This window comes from Mauremys reevesii, linkage group 4 (assembly GCF_016161935.1).
Source record: "Mauremys reevesii isolate NIE-2019 linkage group 4, ASM1616193v1, whole genome shotgun sequence".
In the NCBI taxonomy this organism is placed as follows: Eukaryota; Metazoa; Chordata; order Testudines; family Geoemydidae; genus Mauremys; species Mauremys reevesii.
This window is the reverse complement of record NC_052626.1, coordinates 10,885,446-10,905,119: the sequence shown is the minus strand read 5'-3', so window position 1 is coordinate 10,905,119 and position 19,674 is coordinate 10,885,446. Positions and strand designations below refer to the sequence as shown.

The 19,674-nt window shown below is 48.2% G+C and overlaps 1 long non-coding RNA gene across 1 annotated transcript in view; it reads right to left on the bottom strand.

Moving 5' to 3' along the window:
* Positions 1 to 2,831: 2,831 nt before the first annotated feature.
* The window catches only part of LOC120404233, a 43,973-nt gene continuing 27,130 nt past the window's right edge, over positions 2,832 to 19,674 (bottom strand). The window contains exons 8-10 of the long non-coding RNA XR_005597879.1: positions 8,292 to 8,509; positions 5,054 to 5,170; positions 2,832 to 3,056 (exon numbers count right to left, since the gene is read on the bottom strand). This is a non-coding gene — a long non-coding RNA (uncharacterized LOC120404233). The remainder of the gene's footprint in view (positions 3,057 to 5,053; positions 5,171 to 8,291; positions 8,510 to 19,674) is intronic.

Genomic DNA, 19,674 nt, shown 5'->3' with positions numbered 1-19,674 from the left:
CAGTGCCCACTGAAGTAAAGAAAGACTCCTAACAGGGATTACGCCCCTGATGAATTAGGAAAATCGTAATAGTCAAAGTGTTAGTAAGGAAAGAGTCTTTCAAAAAGACATTTAGTTACCATGGAGACAGTGCACCCATTAGTATCCAGTAGCTTTGTCCAGGCCAGTTTGAGAGACCAGACTTAAAATGCAAAAATGGGTCTTATCTGGAGCAATGCGTGATGACAATCACATATCTGCCTGGTTGGGTCTTTTACATTTTATTTAGGGAAAATTCTGATTTAAAAAAAATCTTGTGTGTATGTAGCTTATAAAGAGAACTGGATCTTTTACAGAAATTATCCGCCCTTCTCACCCAAACTCCAGGGGAACATGAAAACACACACACACACGATTCACGCATACCTTCAAAACCAGTAACTGACAGTACATTCTTAGACCAATCTGCACTACTTCTAGATGAAAATGGGCATGATTTTACTGCAATTTTCTTCTTAATCTTGATTAATTTTCAGAGAATGTGTGCAAGGAAAAACAGTAAAAAAAAAAAAAACACAGCAACTCCAGTGCCTTGGAAATGCAGTGTTAGTCCCTAAAGATGCATTCTTCATCTCAGTCAGGAGAACGCTTTACACTTTGATTGTGGTTTTCCAGCCCGCTTCAGAGAAAAAGCCAAACCAAATCTCTCCAATCTGACACAACGCCTCAGCAGTTGAAACTGTTGCATCTTGCCGGGTGAAGGGAGTAGCCCTGCAGTTATTCTTCGATAGGAGAGAGGTGTTCAGTAATCTCTCCCCTGTCTGCTAAGGTTTTCAAACGCAGGGTTAGACAGGGTTAGCCCTGTGGTTCAACGCGTGGAGAAATGATGATGTGCTGCAGTAGCAATAATATGTGCATGAAACTCATCGCAATTTCTCCATTTCATTGAACTCAAAGTTTGCTGTTCCTTGGCTTTCTTGGTGCCTCACTACAGCTTGGATCTGGGTCGGACTGAACTGGCTGAGGCTTGACCTGGACAAGCCAGGAGTGATACTGCTGCACCAGGGGCCTCGGCTAGAGGAAAGGAAGAGGATAGTGCCTGCTCTGTCACTTTGGAAGTGTAGTGCCACTGTGACTGGCTCCCCTCTGTGTGACTGGGCAGTGACGCCTGCCCTCGACTGGAAGCTCTGGCCTTGGGCTTCAGTAAAAGAAGAGTCATCTGTCTATCCAGGTTCACCACTGTAGTACCTTATGTGTGAGCCACAAACTCCACTTCCTTCCTCTTCCTCAGTGCCTTAGCTTCTCTCTCCTATCTCACGGGGCTGGGGGTGGGGAAGGGTGGTTACATTTCTGCTTCCTGGTGGCCAGCCATATTAAACCATGTCCCTTTGGGGCACCACCCCACAATCCATCTGTCCACTCCAGCCAAACTGGATGGTGTGAAGTGGGACTCCTCTTGGGCTCCTTGCACTCCCTTCTTTTTCCCTCCCCCTGGACTCTCCACAGCGAGCCTGTGTCAATGTCTCCAACCATCCCCCTCTCCAGGGATCCTGACCAAGGCCTGGTTTGGGAGCCTTTTGACGTTCTCCCCAGATGGGGAAAAAAGACGCAGGCCCCTTCCTGCTTCCCTCTGACCAGCCTCCGGGCTGCCTCATCCCACTGAAGCTCATAGTCTGATGAGCCCAGGGGCAAACAAGCTCCCTTTAACTGGCAGGCTGAGCAGGGTCCAACCTGTCACAACGACTCTTCACCAGTCAGGGCAAGTGGGCAGCTGTCTCAGGTCTTTGTCTTCACTGACAAAAAAGGTGCAATTCTACCTCAGGGTAGCTAATGTGCCTGCCTAAGCTAGTCTGAAGTTAAACACTGTGAAGCGAGGCAAGGTCAACCCGAGGTGGGGGTGTAGTGCTGACCACGTCTAGTTCACCTCACAGTAAAACTAAATACGCACTAAATAGTCACCCTGAGGTAAAAAACACACCATCGTTAGCAGTATACGCAAGGCCTCAGTGTCCTTTCACCACATATGCAGAGGGCATTGGTGACCTCAAGGACTTTCCCCCTTGCAGCTGACCCAGAGACTGCCATCTTTGCTCTCAGATCCAGATCTTGCTACACTCTTCTGGCCATTTGGCCTCTGCGAATTGCATTCCTGTCACCTGCTTAGTCTGGGGCTGCCTATGGAAACTCCTGGAAACTCTGTTCAGCTCAGCTGGTGGTGAACAACAATGCACCCACCTTCTGAATGCGGAGAGCGTCCACAAACACACAGCACTTCTGCTCACTCTCCAGATCAGCCTCTTGTTACCATCCAAAATGCTGGGGATAATCTTTACAGTTGTACATGGCACAGGGCTCGGTGCCTCTATCATATGCTGCCAAGCCTGGGATATGGCTTTCCAGGACTGACAATATGGAATAAGCAGTTGAATGGATTTGTGTCTCTCATTGATTATACCCAAGAACCTCAGTCTGGAGGCCTTCAGATTATCAGATACATTTTGCTGGCTTGTTTTGTTCGAGCAGAGAGAACTCTAGTTTATTTTGGTTTGAAGTTCTAGGGCAGACAACTTTTCCAGGAGGGGTAGGATACTGGTGGCTGTCTCATTAAAAATAATTTAATAAGAAGACACAGTAATTTTGACAGGCTTTCTAGGTTACCATCAAGTGCTGAGTTACAACTGTTACAGGTGCCAAGTGAATAAGAAATACAATAAATACGAAACATCAACCCTGATACGCCTCATGGCAAAGCTAGCATGCTGAACACTACATCATCCGTGGGCAGCTCAGTGGCCCCATAGACACCCACCGAAATGTAAAAGGAGATAGAAGTCATAGTGACCGCTTGCTAATTTAAGTATATTGCATTTTATTTAAGGCACCATCAGACATTCATTATCCACAAGCTGAAAATGAGCATAGATAGATTTCAAGATCCTCCGACTAGTTGGGACATATTCTCCGGAGGCAACACCCACGCCTTTAACACTGTCCTTTCTCTCTGGTAGCTGCTAGCCTCTGCTGCTGCCATCCAGTGTTGAATTAATCTCTTTGGAGACGGCTGTTGCTAACACCGGCTGAGAGAAGGGAAACAGAAAAGGGAAAAGAGAAAAGGTGGAAGAGACGAGAGAAAAATACTTTCTCTGACTGTGATTTAAACTGAGTTGTATCTTCTCTGACTGTAAGAGACGTAGGGCATACCAGGCAGGGCGGTTATTTAGATGCTCACCATTTATGTGGTGAATACCTGGGTAGTCCATATTATGTGGAGGTGATTTCTCTAAGTACTGGCATATGTATAACACAAAACGTTAATGAAAGACCCTGTCAGGTATAAGATGGGGTGGGGGAAAATACAAAAAAGCTGCATATATATTACACATAGGGTGACCACATAGCAAGTGTGAAAAATCGGGATGGGAGGAACAGGAGCCCATATTAAAAAAAGCCCCAAATATCGGGACATCTGGTCACCCTAATTACACAGCTCCTCTGCCCTGATTCTAACCTTTCCAACAGCAAGTGAACTCAATGAGTTAACTCGCTACAATGGCCAAATTTTCACCAAACACTGACTAGAGGCCACTCAATATGCAGGTATCTGCATTTGTTTACGTACATCAAGCAATTGAATGCACAGCTGGATACTTGCCTACGCAAATAGCAGTTTCTGCATGCAGCCCCCTGAGTTGTGAACACAAATCAGTGTTCATGTCTCCCCCCTATCTCCCCCGCCCGCAGTAGAAGAGATACAAAAGGGTCTCAGGGATATAATGGTATTGCAAAGTGTTCGTTGCTGACTTCAGGAGTCCGTGATGCCTGCACAGCTATTCTCAGAATCACTGCACAGCAACCTGGACACCAGCCACTCTGTGAGTGGGTGCATTTGCAGGGGAAAAAAGAAAAAAGAAGAAACTACTTATTGTCTCTGGTGGTGCAGTCACAGCAGACAGAGTCTTGTGTCTGTTCTTCATGCGTGACTGGCACAAGTCCCACAGCTAAGTCTTTGGCTGCCCGCCAAAAGCAGAGTGGCATGCACCTGTCCCTGCTGGGAGACCTGGTGACCCTGAGTTGCCCTAACTGTTAGTTCTTTTCTGCCATCGTGTCTACTCGCATTTACTTCAGGATTTCCCCGCTCTGGGCGCCGGGGAACTGCTCTGATGCCAACTGCTTCGACATGGATAAAGCAAGGACCATTCCCAAGCTGCACTTTGGCACCCTGGAAGCATTCAGCTTACTGGAACAGATGGGGCCCGTCAAGGTGTTAGCATCCTGCATGCATTAGTGAAGTATCCCCCGCATCATATCCCGCGCTGAGTCAGAAGAGGGCTCCCCCTTACAATACAGCTTGAGGCTTACACGGAGAAAGCAACCTCACTGAAGAGCTCTGACCCTGGCCGGCCTGCTCCAGATCGACCTCTGATGACTCCAGCACATTCAGCGTTAATTCTCACAACTGGGTGGAGCCCGGGTCCTGGCTGCACCACAGATTTCTTGAAAGGATTTTGCCTTTCCACCGAACAACTCTCACTCCATCCAGCCCTGCACTGCGATCTCACTTGGCATCATACAAAGGAGTAAACATTCTGGTTATCAAGGTGCCATGCTCCTAATTCCTTTTTCTTTTCTAAACCGGCTTTTATATATAAAATAACAATAACACTTTGTCTTTTCACAGCACCTTCCGTTACATGGATCGCAACACACTTCACCAACAGCCTCCCAACACCCTGTCTGGGAGGGGAGGATAATATTATTATTTAATTATATATCATGGCGTCTAGGACCTCTAGTATATAACCCCCTCGTTTTATGGATGAGGAAGGTGAAGTACATGTCTCCTGTCTCACAGGAAGTACTTGGCAGATCCAAGAATAAAACTAATCTCCTGGCGCTCAGTCCAGTATCTTACTCCCAAGACCATCTTTTCCCCACCAGTATGTGTCACCTTTTCCTCTAGAGTGGACCTATTTCAGTGGCAAATATGAATGTTTGATAGATTTTTGACTCCTACCTTTAATGCTGGTTTATCATCATGCAGCTTCTCTTGTATTATGTGTATGTTTTTACTTACCCCTTTTATAAAAATCAACAAACTGTTGTCTTCTAAAAGTCGTCTGCACAGCAGACTGGTGGATTCTGCACGACCCCTTACTCCTCTGTTCTGTGAGATTCTTCAGATAAAAATAGTCTTTAGATTACAAAAAAAAAAACAAAACAAAGAGATAAATCTTGCTGCAGAAGTATTGTTCTGAGGCGCTGGATGTTGTAGCTCAAGAGGGAGACCTAGTACTTGTCAGAAAAGGGGTCTGCTCTGTGAGCAGAACTCTGATGCTAACATGAATGCATTGGCTGAAGAGCTGGGCTTATCTGTGACCTTGAGTTAGCTCCTCACTCTCTTTGTGCCCCATTTCCCACCCTGCAAAACAGTGGTAATAACATGCTCTTTCTCCCACCCTTTGTCTGTCCTGTCTATTTAGATTGCAAATTCTTCATGGCAGGGACTGACTTTTGCTACGCGTTTGTACAGCGCCTAGCACAATACGGCCCAATCTCAGCTGGGGTTTCTAGGCTCAACTGTAGAACAAACAAGACTAGGAAGAAGAAAGTAATCTCAACTGTGGCCAAGGATAAAAGACATTAGGAGTATATTTAGACAATAGAGGTGAAATAGCAATATTAATTAATGCTGTAACACAGGGCCTACAAGCCTCACGCCTGTAAAATATTTAGTTTAGCCAAATCAGATTTTAGGAGTTAGGATAAATTAGCATAAGTAAGTTAATAAACAACCTGCTGAGCTTGCATCTATGTTTGTGATATGCTGGTGTTTTGAAAATACCTGCTGAGTTTGGCTAATAATGTCTAGGGGAGATCAATAGACAGCACAAGATGGCCATTGGTAGCCGGGGTGAAATGTTAGAGACTTCCTTAAGGTAACTGACTGTTACTATGGTGATAAGATGACGTAAATGCTCATGAGTATAAAGGGAACTGATGAGCTAGCACCTGAAAAACGGGGCACCCCAAATGTAGTGGTGTGTAGAAATTTAAATAAGGAAAAGGGGTTAAAACCTTCATAAATATCTCCGAACCCAGCGGGCATCAGTGTAGCACATTATATCAGCTTTATCCCAGCCTGCATGCCATGGTAGGAAGTGACGCTCGGATGACGACCCCTGGTGGTGACCGTGAGGATGAGGACTAACACTTTGGGTTTTTCCGCCAGGTTTGGTGCGTGTAACTCAAACACTGTGCGTTCTGCGTTGGTCTCTCCTTTCTTTGCCAGATTGCAGGGTGCGAACTGTTTGGTTGGCTAACAGAAGCAATTATTATAAAAACAGCACTTCGTTGTTCCTACTGTGCAACATGGGGTCCCCCTTCTCTTAGGGTTGCCAATCCTCCAGGATTGTCCTGGAATCTCCAGGAATTAAATATTAATCTTTAATTAAGGGTGATGTCATGTGATGTAACCTCCAGGAATTCAGCCAGCCAAAATTGGCACCCTACTTTCTATCGATAATCTCTCTGCGGTAGTCACTCTTGGGGCTGAATTGTCAGATTACAATATGTGTAAACCCTCATCGTGGGGTGGGCAGTTGGTTGAAGTAACCCATAACTATAGATAAGGCTACGCAGTTCTGCTCTTTTAGAAGTCAATCTGTATTTTGTCATTAGTTTTGACGTGCATAGGCTCAAATCCCTAGCACAGGGGAAAGCATAACTAGGCTGAAATACATAGAGATCCAAGTAAGGTGGCCCTCGGTATGGATGACACGCCACACTAACCACAGAAAAGCTAGACACTACTGAAATAAGTAATACTCTCAAGGAAAAGAAGATAGACTGAGCCATAACTCATCCGTAACACTGCTGTACAACCGCCAAAAACACAACGCTGAAGGTGACCTACGAGCAACAAGCTGACCTAACTGCAGTAAGATAGGGGTTGCACTCAGACAAGACTGGGGCTGACTTGATTAACTAATCAAAATACCCTGCATGCTAATCAGACTGCCCAGCAGACTGGGTAGCACCGACTACATTAACTAAAACAACGCAGAGATTTACCCAGCCTGCCCAACAAACTGTCAAGTGACCAGATTAGCCAATTAAAATGGCCTGTGTACAGTCTGCCGACAGACTAGCCTGGCATTGACCTGATTAACTAACTCAGCTAGTGTGGAGTGCACACAGGCTGGCCACCAGCCTGGTTCGGACTAGATTCACCGCCTAAAATAATCAGGGATTTGCAAAGTCTGCCCCTGAAGACTGGCGCTAACCAGATTAAATAAATACACTGAAGAGAGAAAATGTCTTGCAGCCCAGTTTTTAGCTTTTACTTCACATTTTGACATTACATTAGCAGTGGCAGGGGACCAGCCTTTTATCTTTCTCTCACCACTGAAAATGTTGACTGACTGTGGATCCTTAGGGGGAGATGGGGCACAGTAAGGCCAATGGCACTTTTACCATTGACTCCAATGGGAGCAGAGTTAGGCCCATGCAGAGAGTTTTTGAGAATCCCATCCTGAATGTTTAGGCAGGGTTGTTTTAGTTGGTGGCTTGTCCTTTATGCATTCACCACAACCAAGAAACGGACTACACTGCACTGTCGCCAGTAGATGACCAATCAGGACCTTGCTGCTTGAAGTCTCAATGGGAGATGAACTTTGCACCAAGTCTTGAGTCACGTACCCTTGCTGGAGAGAGAGTAAATGCAAGTTTAGGATCTGGGGAAGTCACCCAACCTGAGAAGGGCGCAGCCTCACAGTCTGCTGCGTTGTAGTATGGGTGTCTGCATTCACAGCAAAGCCATAATTTGAGTCAAAGGACCTTTTCCATTGGCGTAATATTTAATTTCATCACAGTGGGATGGCTTCTCCAAATGCTGCCACTGACTTCACTTATGTTAGGATCTTCTAAAGTAATTTTGACGTGCATTTGAGCTGGACCATATTGCTATGACTGGCTCCGGTACCCATGCCAGTTTCCGTACAGATCCCCCCAAGGATCTAATGATGGTCTAACACTGGGTTTACAATGATTTCAGTGGAGTTATTCCTGATTGACACCAGTTCAGGTGAGATTAGAATCAGGCCCTCATTCTTTGTCCATGCAAAGTGATTTTCTGTTGGCTTTTTTACTCTGTTGCATTCACTCTCTGTCTCACTGGTCTCCACTTTGTTTCTTTTCCTGCCTGAACTACTGTGCTAGGCATTTGCACCCCAAGACCCCAATTTCAGTTTGCTTTGTTAAATAACAAAACAAAACAGGAAATTACATCCAAAAAATGACATGAAAGGACTCACCTTCGGCTGAGCCTCTCTCTGTTTCACCAAAAACAAGCGCAAGCTTACGCTCTTGTGGAACTAATACGAAATGAGTATTCACGAACTTCCATTAGTCGCTGCACAATGGGACCACCGCTTGGTATGCGCTGGGGGCTGCTGCACAAGTCCAAAAGGGAATGGTGACAAAATGCTGCAGCCAGAGAAGAGTCTCTGTCTGGAACCCACCTACCAGACAACTTCAGATGACAAGACAAAAGAAAAAGAGGAAAAAGAAGACGTGAGACTGTGAAAACATGAGCATTTTACCCCAAGATGGGGTATGTTTAGTATTTGCCAGCAATGCCCAGAGTGTTCAGACAGGCATCTCTTGTTGTTTTATCAATCTCACAATGCACAAAGGGTGCGTCGTGGGTGGGGACAGAGCTTCCCTCTCCTGGCTGATGACAACAGCAGAGTGGTTCTGCAATAACTGTGACTTCCGAGATGTTAAACCAATGGATCCCCGGACTGTGCCTCCAGCCATCCTTTCAGCCCACTCTTACTCTGCCACCAAAACACCCCTCTACCGCGTTGTGGCTGAAACCCCACGGAGAACAGCTGTGCAGGTTCCTTGTCTCTCTCTCCCGCAGAACCACTCTGCAGCAGGACAGTCTGATCAAGATGAAGAGTAAGGGGGCATTCAGCTTGAGTTTGCACACAACTGTCTAAGCCCAATGGAGTGAGCCGACATCTTCAGCCTGTGAGTGTGTGCATGCACAGCTCATATTTGCAAGCACCAATCAGGTGACTGGGAGCTGTTTAAATTATGCATGCAAGTGAATCTTTGCACACCCCAATGCGGTTGCTTGCCCACTTTTGGGGGGCAGTCAACCGCAGCTGCAAGTAGAGCAGGACCGAGCCTGATTCCATAGGTGAAATTTCCACTGATGTCAATGGGAGCACCATGTGCTGAACAAGCACAAAATGTACGATAAAGATCCTCACTGAGGATAAAAGGCTCCTCACTGCTGTTCAGCGAGAAGAATTTTGCCCATAATCTATAAATCAATTACTACAAATAACAACTAGAAACCACAAATGCACCATCTTTGATTGATGGTATCTTCTTTGGGGTTTTATTTTTTAATTTTTGAAGCCATTTGGGTAGGAGATACAGTGTTCTGCAGACTTGGCTTGTTTTGAACCCAGTGAACTTGACACGTGTCCTTTACAAAGGATCCTCGGGGAGGATCCCATAGCCCATGATTTGGGGCTGAGTTGTAGAACATTGATCACAGATGTTACTGCTGTCCCCTTGCAAACAAATTGAGAAGCCAATTCCACAAAGATCGACGTAATCTAAACAGCAGATATGATACAAAGCAGAGGTTTTAGGGGTAGTTTATGTAAAACTTTTAATCTTAAAACTGCCAATTTCTTTTTCAAGTGTTTCTTTCCTCCTCTAGAAACCTGGGCATGTGACCATTTCGCAGGCAAAAGGAGGACAATAAGGATAATGTTGGCTCAGATCAATTTTTTGTGTGTGAGACTTTTTTTTGGGGGGGGGGCAGAATCAGGGTTTGCAAGAAGCAGATGAAACTTTGCTGTTGAAGAACTACTGACAGCCAGAAACAGCTGCATGCCAGCAAATCAGTACTTAACAAGAGAGATCAGCTCATTGTTAGCCAGGTAAGAGATGGAGACAGAAATCCAGAGAGCTTTCTTGTTAAGTTATAAATGAAATAGTTGTTTAGCAATTACTCTAATACAGTAAATCTCTGTGTATGAACCCTCTTACAGATAAAATCTAAACTTGGTTTGCCCTCCTCCTCCAACACACATGCATATGCATACCGGCTGCTACATAGCCCATCGATATTTTATTCACATCACACTCCGAGGAGCTCACTGACTAGAATTCAATAGAAACTGTTCTCTGTGTGAAAGTAATTTCAGAAAGTAATCTAGTTTATGGAAATGAAAGGCATCAAAACACAAAAAAACACTGTTTCTGTACAAGTGCTTTGCTTCAAATATTTGACATGGAAATTTATATAATCCCTTTGGGGCACATGGGTTTCACGAGTGTTAACATCTTTTGAAATGAATTTCACAAATGTTTATTTGGAATACCAGGCATACAAATAATTTAGAATATCAAGGCATCTTGTTGAATCAGTCTTAATGATACAGATCTCCGATGGTTGGGAAGGTTAAAAGGTATGAATTTTAATTGGGTATGCAGAAGATGTCATTTTCAATCATTGTACTGCAGGCAGAGGATAATATCGCTTTCAAATTCTAAGCTTTCCGATACATCCAGCTTGACTTTCTCTGTTACTTAAAGAATGAAATGCAAACATTTTTCACATTTTATTTAAGTGTGTGAGGAATGTATTAAATGCAGAAGTGGACTTTGGACAAAGGCCCTAGACTTTTACCATCTGTCTTTCTCTAGCTAGATTTGTACCTGACCCCTTTCACTGCAGTATTTGAGCACCTCACCAACATGAAAGAATTTATCCTCCTGTACCCCTGTCAGATAGGGACATGCCATTATCCCCTTTGGACAGAGAAATTAAGTGACTTGTCCAAGATCACACAGGAAATCTGTGGCAGAGGCAGGAATTGAATCCAAGTTCAGTGCCTTAACGTCACAAGCAACCTTCCACCGCATTGGAAGCACTGGCCCCAGCCTAGTTTAGGCCACAAATACAACTAGTTTGATAGACACAGGGTAGTCCTTAATTAATCATTCCTACTCAGTGCAAGGATTACATTGCGTACAGTAAATTGGGCCTACAGCCACACACTAAGGACAACAAGAAATATTGGATCGCTACCTATTCAGTGAACTCCATCCATCCCGTGCGCTGAGAGAGGGAGAGGCCCTGTGGAAAAAATTGTATGTGATCATGTAATTAAAGACTCTATCATAATGCATATGCACAGGGATGTCAAATTAAGATTGCACAGGAAATCCAACTACTGACATTTCCAAACTTTTGAGCACTTGCCTTTGCAACCGTAGCGTTCTTTTAATGTCATTTTTTTTAATGTAATTTCCTAAGTTGACTAAAAAGCAAAGAAAGACAGTTACCGGTTCCGTACCTGGTGTTCTTCGAGATGTGCTGCTCACGTCCATTCCATTGTAGGTGTGTGTGCTTGCCACGTGCACCCGTGCCAGAAGTTTTTCCCTCAGCCGTATCCATAGGGGACCAGCTCCGGCGCCCCCTGGAGTGGCGCCCGCATGGCGCAGTATAAGGTGGCGCTGCCGGCTCCTCCTACCCTCAGTTCCTTCTTGCTGGAAACTCTGACAATGGGGAAGAAGGCCAGGTCATGGAATGGACATGAGCAACACTTCTCGAAGAACACCAGTTACAGAAGAAGTAACTGTCTTTTCTTCTTCTACTGCTTGCTCATGTCCATTTCACATTAGGTGACTCCCAAGCAGTACCCCTGGAGGTGAATAGGAGCTCACGGATGTGTAGATTGCAACAGCTCTGCCAAACCCAGCATCATCCCTGGCCCGCTGAGTGATGGCTTAATGAGAGGTAAATGTGTGGACAGAGGGCCACGTTGCAGCTCTACAGATGTCCTGGATAGGGATGTGTGCCAGGAAGGCCGCCAAAGACACCTGAGCTGTCGTCGAGTGGGCTCTGACAATCGGCGGCAGCGGAACCCCCACCTGGTCGTAAACAGATCCTTATGCATGAGATGTTCCAATTGGAAATCCTCTGTGAGGACACCGGATGACCCTTCATCCTATCTGCTGTAGCAATTAAGAGTTGAGTAGATTTATGGAAAGGCTTGGTACATTCTAAGTAAAAAGCCAAGGCCCTCCAATGTCCAGGCCTGAAGACAGCTCTCTTCACTGGTCTTGTGCGGTTTGGGACAGAACACTGGGGGGGAGATGTCCTGGTTCATATGGAAGATGGAGACCACCTTTGGCAGGAAGGCCAGGTGGGGCCACAACTGAACCGTATCTTTGTAGAAGACAGTGTATGGTGGTTCTGAGATCAAGGCTTTAATTTCCGAGACCCGTCTCGCTGATGTCACTGCCACCAGGAATGTGACCTTCCATGACAGATGGGAAAGGGAGCAGGACCCCAGTGGTTCAAAGGGCAGGCCAATGAGCCTAGAGAGGACCAAGTTAAGATCCCACTGCAGGACAGGAGCCCACACCTCTGGGAAGAGTCTCTCCAGCCCTCTCAAGAATCTGACTGTCACATCATGGGAGAACACCATCTGTCCTTGGATTGGCGGGTGAAAAGCGGAGATGGCTGCAAGATGCACACTAATGGAAGAGTGTGCCAGACCCTGGTTCCTCAAATGGAGCAGGTAGTCCAGGACAGCCTGTATGGAGGAACGTGAGGGAGAGATGCCCCGTTCAGATGCCCAGAGGGAAAACCTAGTCCGCTTGGCCAGGTAAGTCCGTTTAGTTGAGGGCTTCCTACTTTCCAGGAGGATCTGTTGGACTCCTTCCAACCAGGTCCACTCCTCCAAGTTCAGCCATGCAGCATCCATGCCGAGAGGTGGAGGGATCTGAGGTTGGGGTGTAAGAGCCAACTGTGATACTGTGACAGCAGGTCTGGTTGCATAGGCAGGGGCCAGGGAGGGGCCGCTGACAGGCTCATGAGCGTGCCGGACCAATGCTGGTGAGCCCACGCCGGGGCAATCATGATAACCTGTGCTGTGTCTCTCTTGATCTTTGCCAGGGCCCTGCTGATGAGAGGGATTGGAGGGAACGCGTACATCAGGCTCCCTGACCATGACAAGAGGAAGACATTGGGGAGGGAGACCTTGCTCAGACCCCATCGAGAACAAAATCGGTGGCATTTCCTGCTCTGTCTGGTAGCAAACAGGTCCACTTGGGGAGTTCCCCACCTTTGGAAGATCATGTAGGCTACCTCTATAGGGAGCGACCAGTCATGGTGAGAGGAGAAGTCCCTGCTAAGCTGGTCTGCCAGCGTATTCTTGACGCTGGGAAGGTGACAACCTTCCAGGTGGATTTTGTGGCTGATGCAGAAGTCCCACAGACAAAGCGCCTCCTGAAATAGAACCGACGATCGCGCTTCCCCTTACCTGTTGGATGTAGAACATCGAGGCTGTGTTGTCTGTCAGGACTCGTACCACCTTGCCCGACAGGTAGGGAAAGAAGACTCCACATGCCAGCCGGACCGTTCAGAGCTTTTGACATTTATGTGTAACCATGCATCCTCTGGGGTCCACATCTCCTGTGTCTGAAGGTTGCCGAGATGTGCCCCCCAGCTGAGGTCTGAGGCGTCTGACACCAGCTCGATGAGTGAGGAGGGTTGTCGAATGGAACCCCTTCCAGAACTGTCCTGCGGTTGGTCCACCATCACAGCGAGATAAATATCTCCTGGGGGATGGTAATGATCTTCTCGGGACTGGGAACAGATAGTCGCCAGCCATTGTTGCAGGGTCCACATCCAGAGCCTGGCATGGCAGACCACATAAGTGCCCACTGCCATGTGGTCCAGCAGGCACAGGCAGACTCTGGCTGTAGTCAGAGGGAACGCGGCGACTTCCGTGATGAGGTTCGCCATCGGGTGGAACCATTCCAGTGGCAGGAACGCTCAGGGGCAGGTTGAGTCGAGCACCGCTTTGATGATCTCTATCCTCTGCACTGGCATTAACGTCGACTTTTTGTCATTCACCAGTACGCCCAGAGAGCGGCACGTGGCTTGAAACACAGCAACATCCCTTCGGACTTGAGACCTGGAGCCGCCCTTGATGAGTCAGTCATTGAGGTACGAGTAGATCTGGATACCACGGCACCTGAGGTAAGCTGCCACTACAACATGCACTTGGTGAACACCCTCAGTGCTGTTGCCAGGCTGAATGGGAGGACTGTAAACTGATCATGATGGGGCCCCACTGTAAACCACAGGAACCGTCTGTGTCCTTGAAAGATAGCTATGTGGAAGTATGAGTCCTTCAAGTCGAGGACCCCATACCAGTCTCCCCGATCCAGGGACGGGATAATAGAAGCCAGAGAGACCATGCAGAACTTTAGCTTCTGTAGGTACTTGTTGTGGTCTCGCAGGTCCAGGATGGGCCGCAGACTGCCCTTGGCCTTTGGGATTAAAAAGTACCCGGAATACTTGTACTCGAGAGGAACTTTCTCCACTGCACCCAGCTGTAGTAACCCCTTTACCACCTGCATGAGGAGACGCTCGTGAGAGGGGCCCTGAAGAGGGATGAGGAAGGCGGGTGAGAAGGGGGGTAGAAAGGAACTGGAGGGTATAACCCTGTTACACTGTGCTGAGGACCCAGTAGTCCGAAGTTATAGCGGTCCACACCAGGAGGAAAGGGGAAAGGCGGTTGGCAAACACCGGGAAAGATGGATCCAGGGAATAGTCTGGTAGGTCGCCCTTGGGCGCACCCTCAAAATGACCGCTTGGCCCCCTGCTTATTACGGGTCAAGTCTGACTGGGCTTAGGGTGGAGGCGGGTGACTCAGGCAGCGCATGTAACCCTTGGCTCATTTATGGGGCTGGTCCTGCCGAGGCTGGCTCCTCTGGTCCTGAGGCTGCTGCGGTTTGAACCGCTTACGCACCGGGGCTAGGACGTAGAGACCCAGGGGTTTCAGGGTGGTCCGGGAGTCCTTGAGGCCATGCAACTTGCTATCTGTTTGCTCCACAAATAGGGCCCCACCATCAAACGGCAGGTCCTACAATGGCTGATAGGACTTGGTGGAAAACCCAGAGCAAAGCAGCCAAGAGACTCGCCACATGGAGATAGCAGAAGCCATGGTGCAGGCAGCAGCAGTAGCAGCATCCAATGCTGACTGGAGGGCTGCCCTGACCACAGTCTGTCCTCATCAAGGATCGCTCGTAACTCATTCTTGGAAGCGTTGGGGAGCGACCCTTCAAACTTGGCCATGGCTAGCCTCATATTGAAGTCATATCCGCCAAGGAGGGCTTGGTGGTTGGCCACTCTCAGCTGAAGGCTGGAAAACGAATAAACCTTACGTCCACAGAGATCCAGCCTCCTCGAGTCTTTATTTTTGGGGGTGGCCCTGGGTTGTCCTTGCCTCTCCTTGTGGTTGACCACCTCAACCACAAGGAATTAGGGGCTGGGTGGGAGTATAAGTACTCATACTCTTTGATTGGCACAAAGTACTTGCTGTGACAGGTTGGATCACAGAAACCCCCTTGGGGCTGCCAACTGATGTGCCAAGACTACTTCTGCCCCTGGTTTCCCTGCCAGCTTGGGACTCCAGCACCCTGTCTTGTTGAGCCAGACACACCAGTCTGCTCCAGCACAGACCCAGGGTCTGAACCACGTGCCCCAAAGCTGCAGACTTAACTGAAAGCAGGTTGAGAAGTGTTCCTGTCTTTAACACTCAGATGCTCAACTCCCATTGGGGTCCAAACCCCAGATAAATCTGTTTGACCCTATATAAATCTCACAGGAACGCCCGCCTGCAAACAGAGCCATCCACAGTCAATTGTCCTGGTTGATGGGAGCCATCAAGATTCCAAACCACCATTAATGGCCCACACTTTGTATAATTACAATAGGCCCGCAGAGTTATATTTCATATTTCTAGTTTCAGATACAAGAGTAATACACTTATACAAATAGGATGACCACACTCAGTAGATTATAAGCTTTGTAATGATACCTTACAAGAGACCTTTTGCATGATGTATATTTTAGTTACATTATATTCACACTCATCAGCATACTTTCATAAAATCATGTAGAGTGCAACATCACACTTGCGTTTGGCCCTTTTAGAGATAGGGGGCAGGGAAGAGGGGGTCTGCCACAGGGCATTAGTGATTTTGGAGACCCCTTCATGAAGAGGTAGAACCACCCTGGCTGGAGCTGAGGAGCAGAGGACATCAAACAGAATCTGAGGGCTCTTCCAATTCCTTTGCCTGAAGCCCCAGGTTAGAAGCGACCCTCTTCACAAGTTCTTGGTGTGTTTTGGCATCATTCTGAGGAACTGGGCGAGGGAGCCCTGTGATAGCTCCATCTGGTGATGACGAGGATGATGCTGGTGCCACGGGAACCTCCATGTACTTTGGTGGTCCAGCAGCTTGCTCCCCTGGGTTCTCCTGGACCTGCGGGGTCTTACCCCCCAAAGCCTTGAGCACCAGAGGGGGACGGGATACCACTGCCCTCTCTGAGGCTCCCAACACCAATCAGGCAGCCTGGGAAAGTTGAGTGAACCCCCAAGGGTTCTATGGATACCATGGCGCCAGCCTCTGCACTTGGGGCCATGGAACAGGTTTCGGTGTCAATACTGTAGTCAGCACCGCCGGTACCGGGGCTTGTCCAGCAGGCAGGGAACCTTGCTCCAAGCTGGAGCTACCAGTGGAGCGATTGGTCCTGGGCGACCAGGATCAGGCTGAGCAGTGGCTCTTGTCCAACTGGTGCCGGTCGCTGCATCCCGAAGCCGACCTGTCCAAGCGAGGCTGTCTTGGTCAGGCTCGCAGGGACCGATGGCGTTCGGCAGATTTGTGTCAGATACCCGGCAATCCGCACCTCATGCTACTCGACCGGTACCAGGATGTCGAACGGGACTGGGAACTACTACGGGCCAGTTGCCAAGAAGATCATCCTGAGTAGGGCAACCTCCATCTTGGAGACAAGTGATGACGGCCCGGTGGCCAGAAGTCTCTGGTGTCCGATCAGTGCCAGGATCGGTATTGGGCCCTTGGAAACAATCGGGCCGGTCCCGAAGTCCTTGCCAGGTGGTACATGCCTCAGAGTGTCTGCACCAATCTATCGGTGAGGTACACCTCGAGTCCCTTGATCAGTGCCCCCAGTGCAGGAACCAAAGAGGGCTCCACTGAGCCTGCCTCTCCCGTCCTGAGGCGTGACGGCTTTGGACGGGCAAATGCTGGTGGGATGTCCCTCTTGATGGGGATCAGTACCGCTGAGGTGGGGACACACACATAGGTTCCAACATGGGTTTTCCCCAAGACTGGGGTACCATGGGAACCGGTGTGGGCGACACCGGGAGAGTCAGGATCTCTTGAACTGCTCGAAGAGCTTCGGGCGTCAACAGCACGTGAAGCTGGCTAGGGCCTGCACCTCTATCTGGGGTCGCAGACAAAGCATGGGATGGGGCTCGACTTCCTGAAGAGGGTGTTGAGCTGCCCGGCACGGGTTGTGGCTCACCCCCAGCCCTCTCCTGTCCCTTACGGGAGGTAGGAGATCTTCCCCTCCCAGTCTTTTTTGGCTTCTTCCCCAGAACCATGGAAGGGGACCGGTGCCGGCTTGTGGCTGGCACCGGCGGAGGACTGTGCACACAGGCCACAGTGCTCGGTACGGAGTCAGACCACTACTCCGGTGCTGGAGTGAGGGCCGACTCCATTAGGAGCACTTTCAAATGGATATCGTGCTCCTTCTTCATCCTAGGTTTGAAGGACTTGCAGATATGGCACTTGACACTTATGTGCCCTTCGCCTAAGCACCCTATGTGGTCTGTGGATCACTGATGGGTATAGGCCGTTTGCAGTGATCGCAGGGCTTAAAGCCTGGGCACCGGGGGATGCCCCGTCCCCAGGCTGAGTCCCATTTGGGACAATGAAAAGTTGAGAACTACTACTAAGGAACTACTAACTATATACAACTATATTACAGGTTTTCAAAGTTCACAAGAACAGACAACGAAACAACTCTAGCCGAAGCAGCAGATGTTCCAGCACCATCACTGGCGGAAAAAAGGAACTGAGGGTGGGGAAAGCCGGTGGTGCTCCTTATACTGTGCCATGTGGGCACCACTCCAGGGGCGACAGAGCCGGTCCTCTATGGATACTGCTGAGGGAAAATCTTTCAACACCAATGCATGTGGTGAGCACACAAACCTAATATGGAATGGACATGAGCAAGCACTGGAAGAAGAAACAGAAAATCCATCATGTGGACCAATACTGAATCCCTACAATATTATCAGAAGGGTTGGAACCTTGAGATCCACATCACAAACCTCTAGCTCTTGAGCTAATGGAATAGTTGGTAGCAGCAGTAGGCTGTTACCCTCTATGTGGACCTACTACTAGAAGGTGACAAGACACTTTGCGAGTGGGTGTCACAGCAGAGGAATGTTGAGATTCCGGAGTCCTGTGTTCTATTCCAGGTTCTGATTTGGAGTGTGCTCTAGTGGTTACAGATGTGGTTCTTTCCCTGTTCCCCGCACTTGTCCCCTTCTGCCCTGGTCCTCTAGCAGGTACCCCTCGTGTGGGGCAGACTGCATCCATGCTGAGCAAGCTCTGCCCCACCCCACCTCACAGATTGTTTCTTTGCAGTGCCCCACCTCCACTCCTCACCCCTCTGCATTCCACCCTGCAAGCTTCCTTGGTCTCCTCCTCCAGCAGTGGGAGAACTGAGAGCACAGGATGGAGCGACAGGCTCTCAGTTCCTGGTGCCACAGTAGCCCCTGTCTGCCAGGAGGTGCAACTGAAAAAAATCCTGCTCATCCTCTGTAGCTGTTGGGGAGGGGCGGAGCATGCTCAGCATGGATGCAATCTGCAGAGAATTTAGCGGTCAAACTTTAACAAAGCTCTACTTAAAAGCTCTTATGCAAAGCTCATAACTGGGCCAAATATGGGTAGGTTTCTACAAGGATGCGAAAAGCATCTCGCTGACACAAAGGCGGCGACTCTACCAAATTTCAAGTCCCTGCGCTCCAAAGCATGGAGGTGCTAGAGCTTGTCAGCAAAACAATAGCAAGAATTTTTAAACATATTTTCCCCTAGCTTTGTTCTGAGCAAGAGCTGAAACACTCTTAGCTGAAACTTTAAATAAATACATATATAAATAAACAAAAATAACTCAGCCAAAGGCAGACACTGAGCCATGGACAAGGTTGGGAAAGTTAAAAGCAACTGAAAACAGGGTCTTATAATGGAAAGGGTTAGAAAACCTTAGCTATAGGTGATGCTGTTTTGCTCATAATGAGCCTGATTCTGATTTCCAGTACACTGGTGTTAGTCAGGAATATCTCTACTGAAGTCAAGGAGGTTACACATACTGTGAAACCAGCACAAGATTTGAGTCAGGCCCAAGTTTGGCAGGAGACAGGTTGGTCACAAAGTTCCCTTTTGATTTCCTTCTTCAGTTTCCCAGTTGTTATTCCCCACGCCCACCCCCTCATCTACCTAGGCATTCACACCATGGTATGTGAGCGCACACACAGACTCCCCAGTTCTGAAACTCCCCTCTCATTAAGGCAGCCAGCAAGTAACACAAAGGCCTCTGTTTTGCTTCAGTCCCTTTTATGAATAGGTGGAACGAATGAGAAGCAGAGGAAGCAGGAAGGGAAGCTGTCCAAAACGGGGCATCAGTTTTCCTCAGGGAAAGGCTTTTCAAATCCATGCTTGTACTTTCCTGTCCCCATCTAACACCGTCATTCCGCCCTGCACTATTACTATCACGAC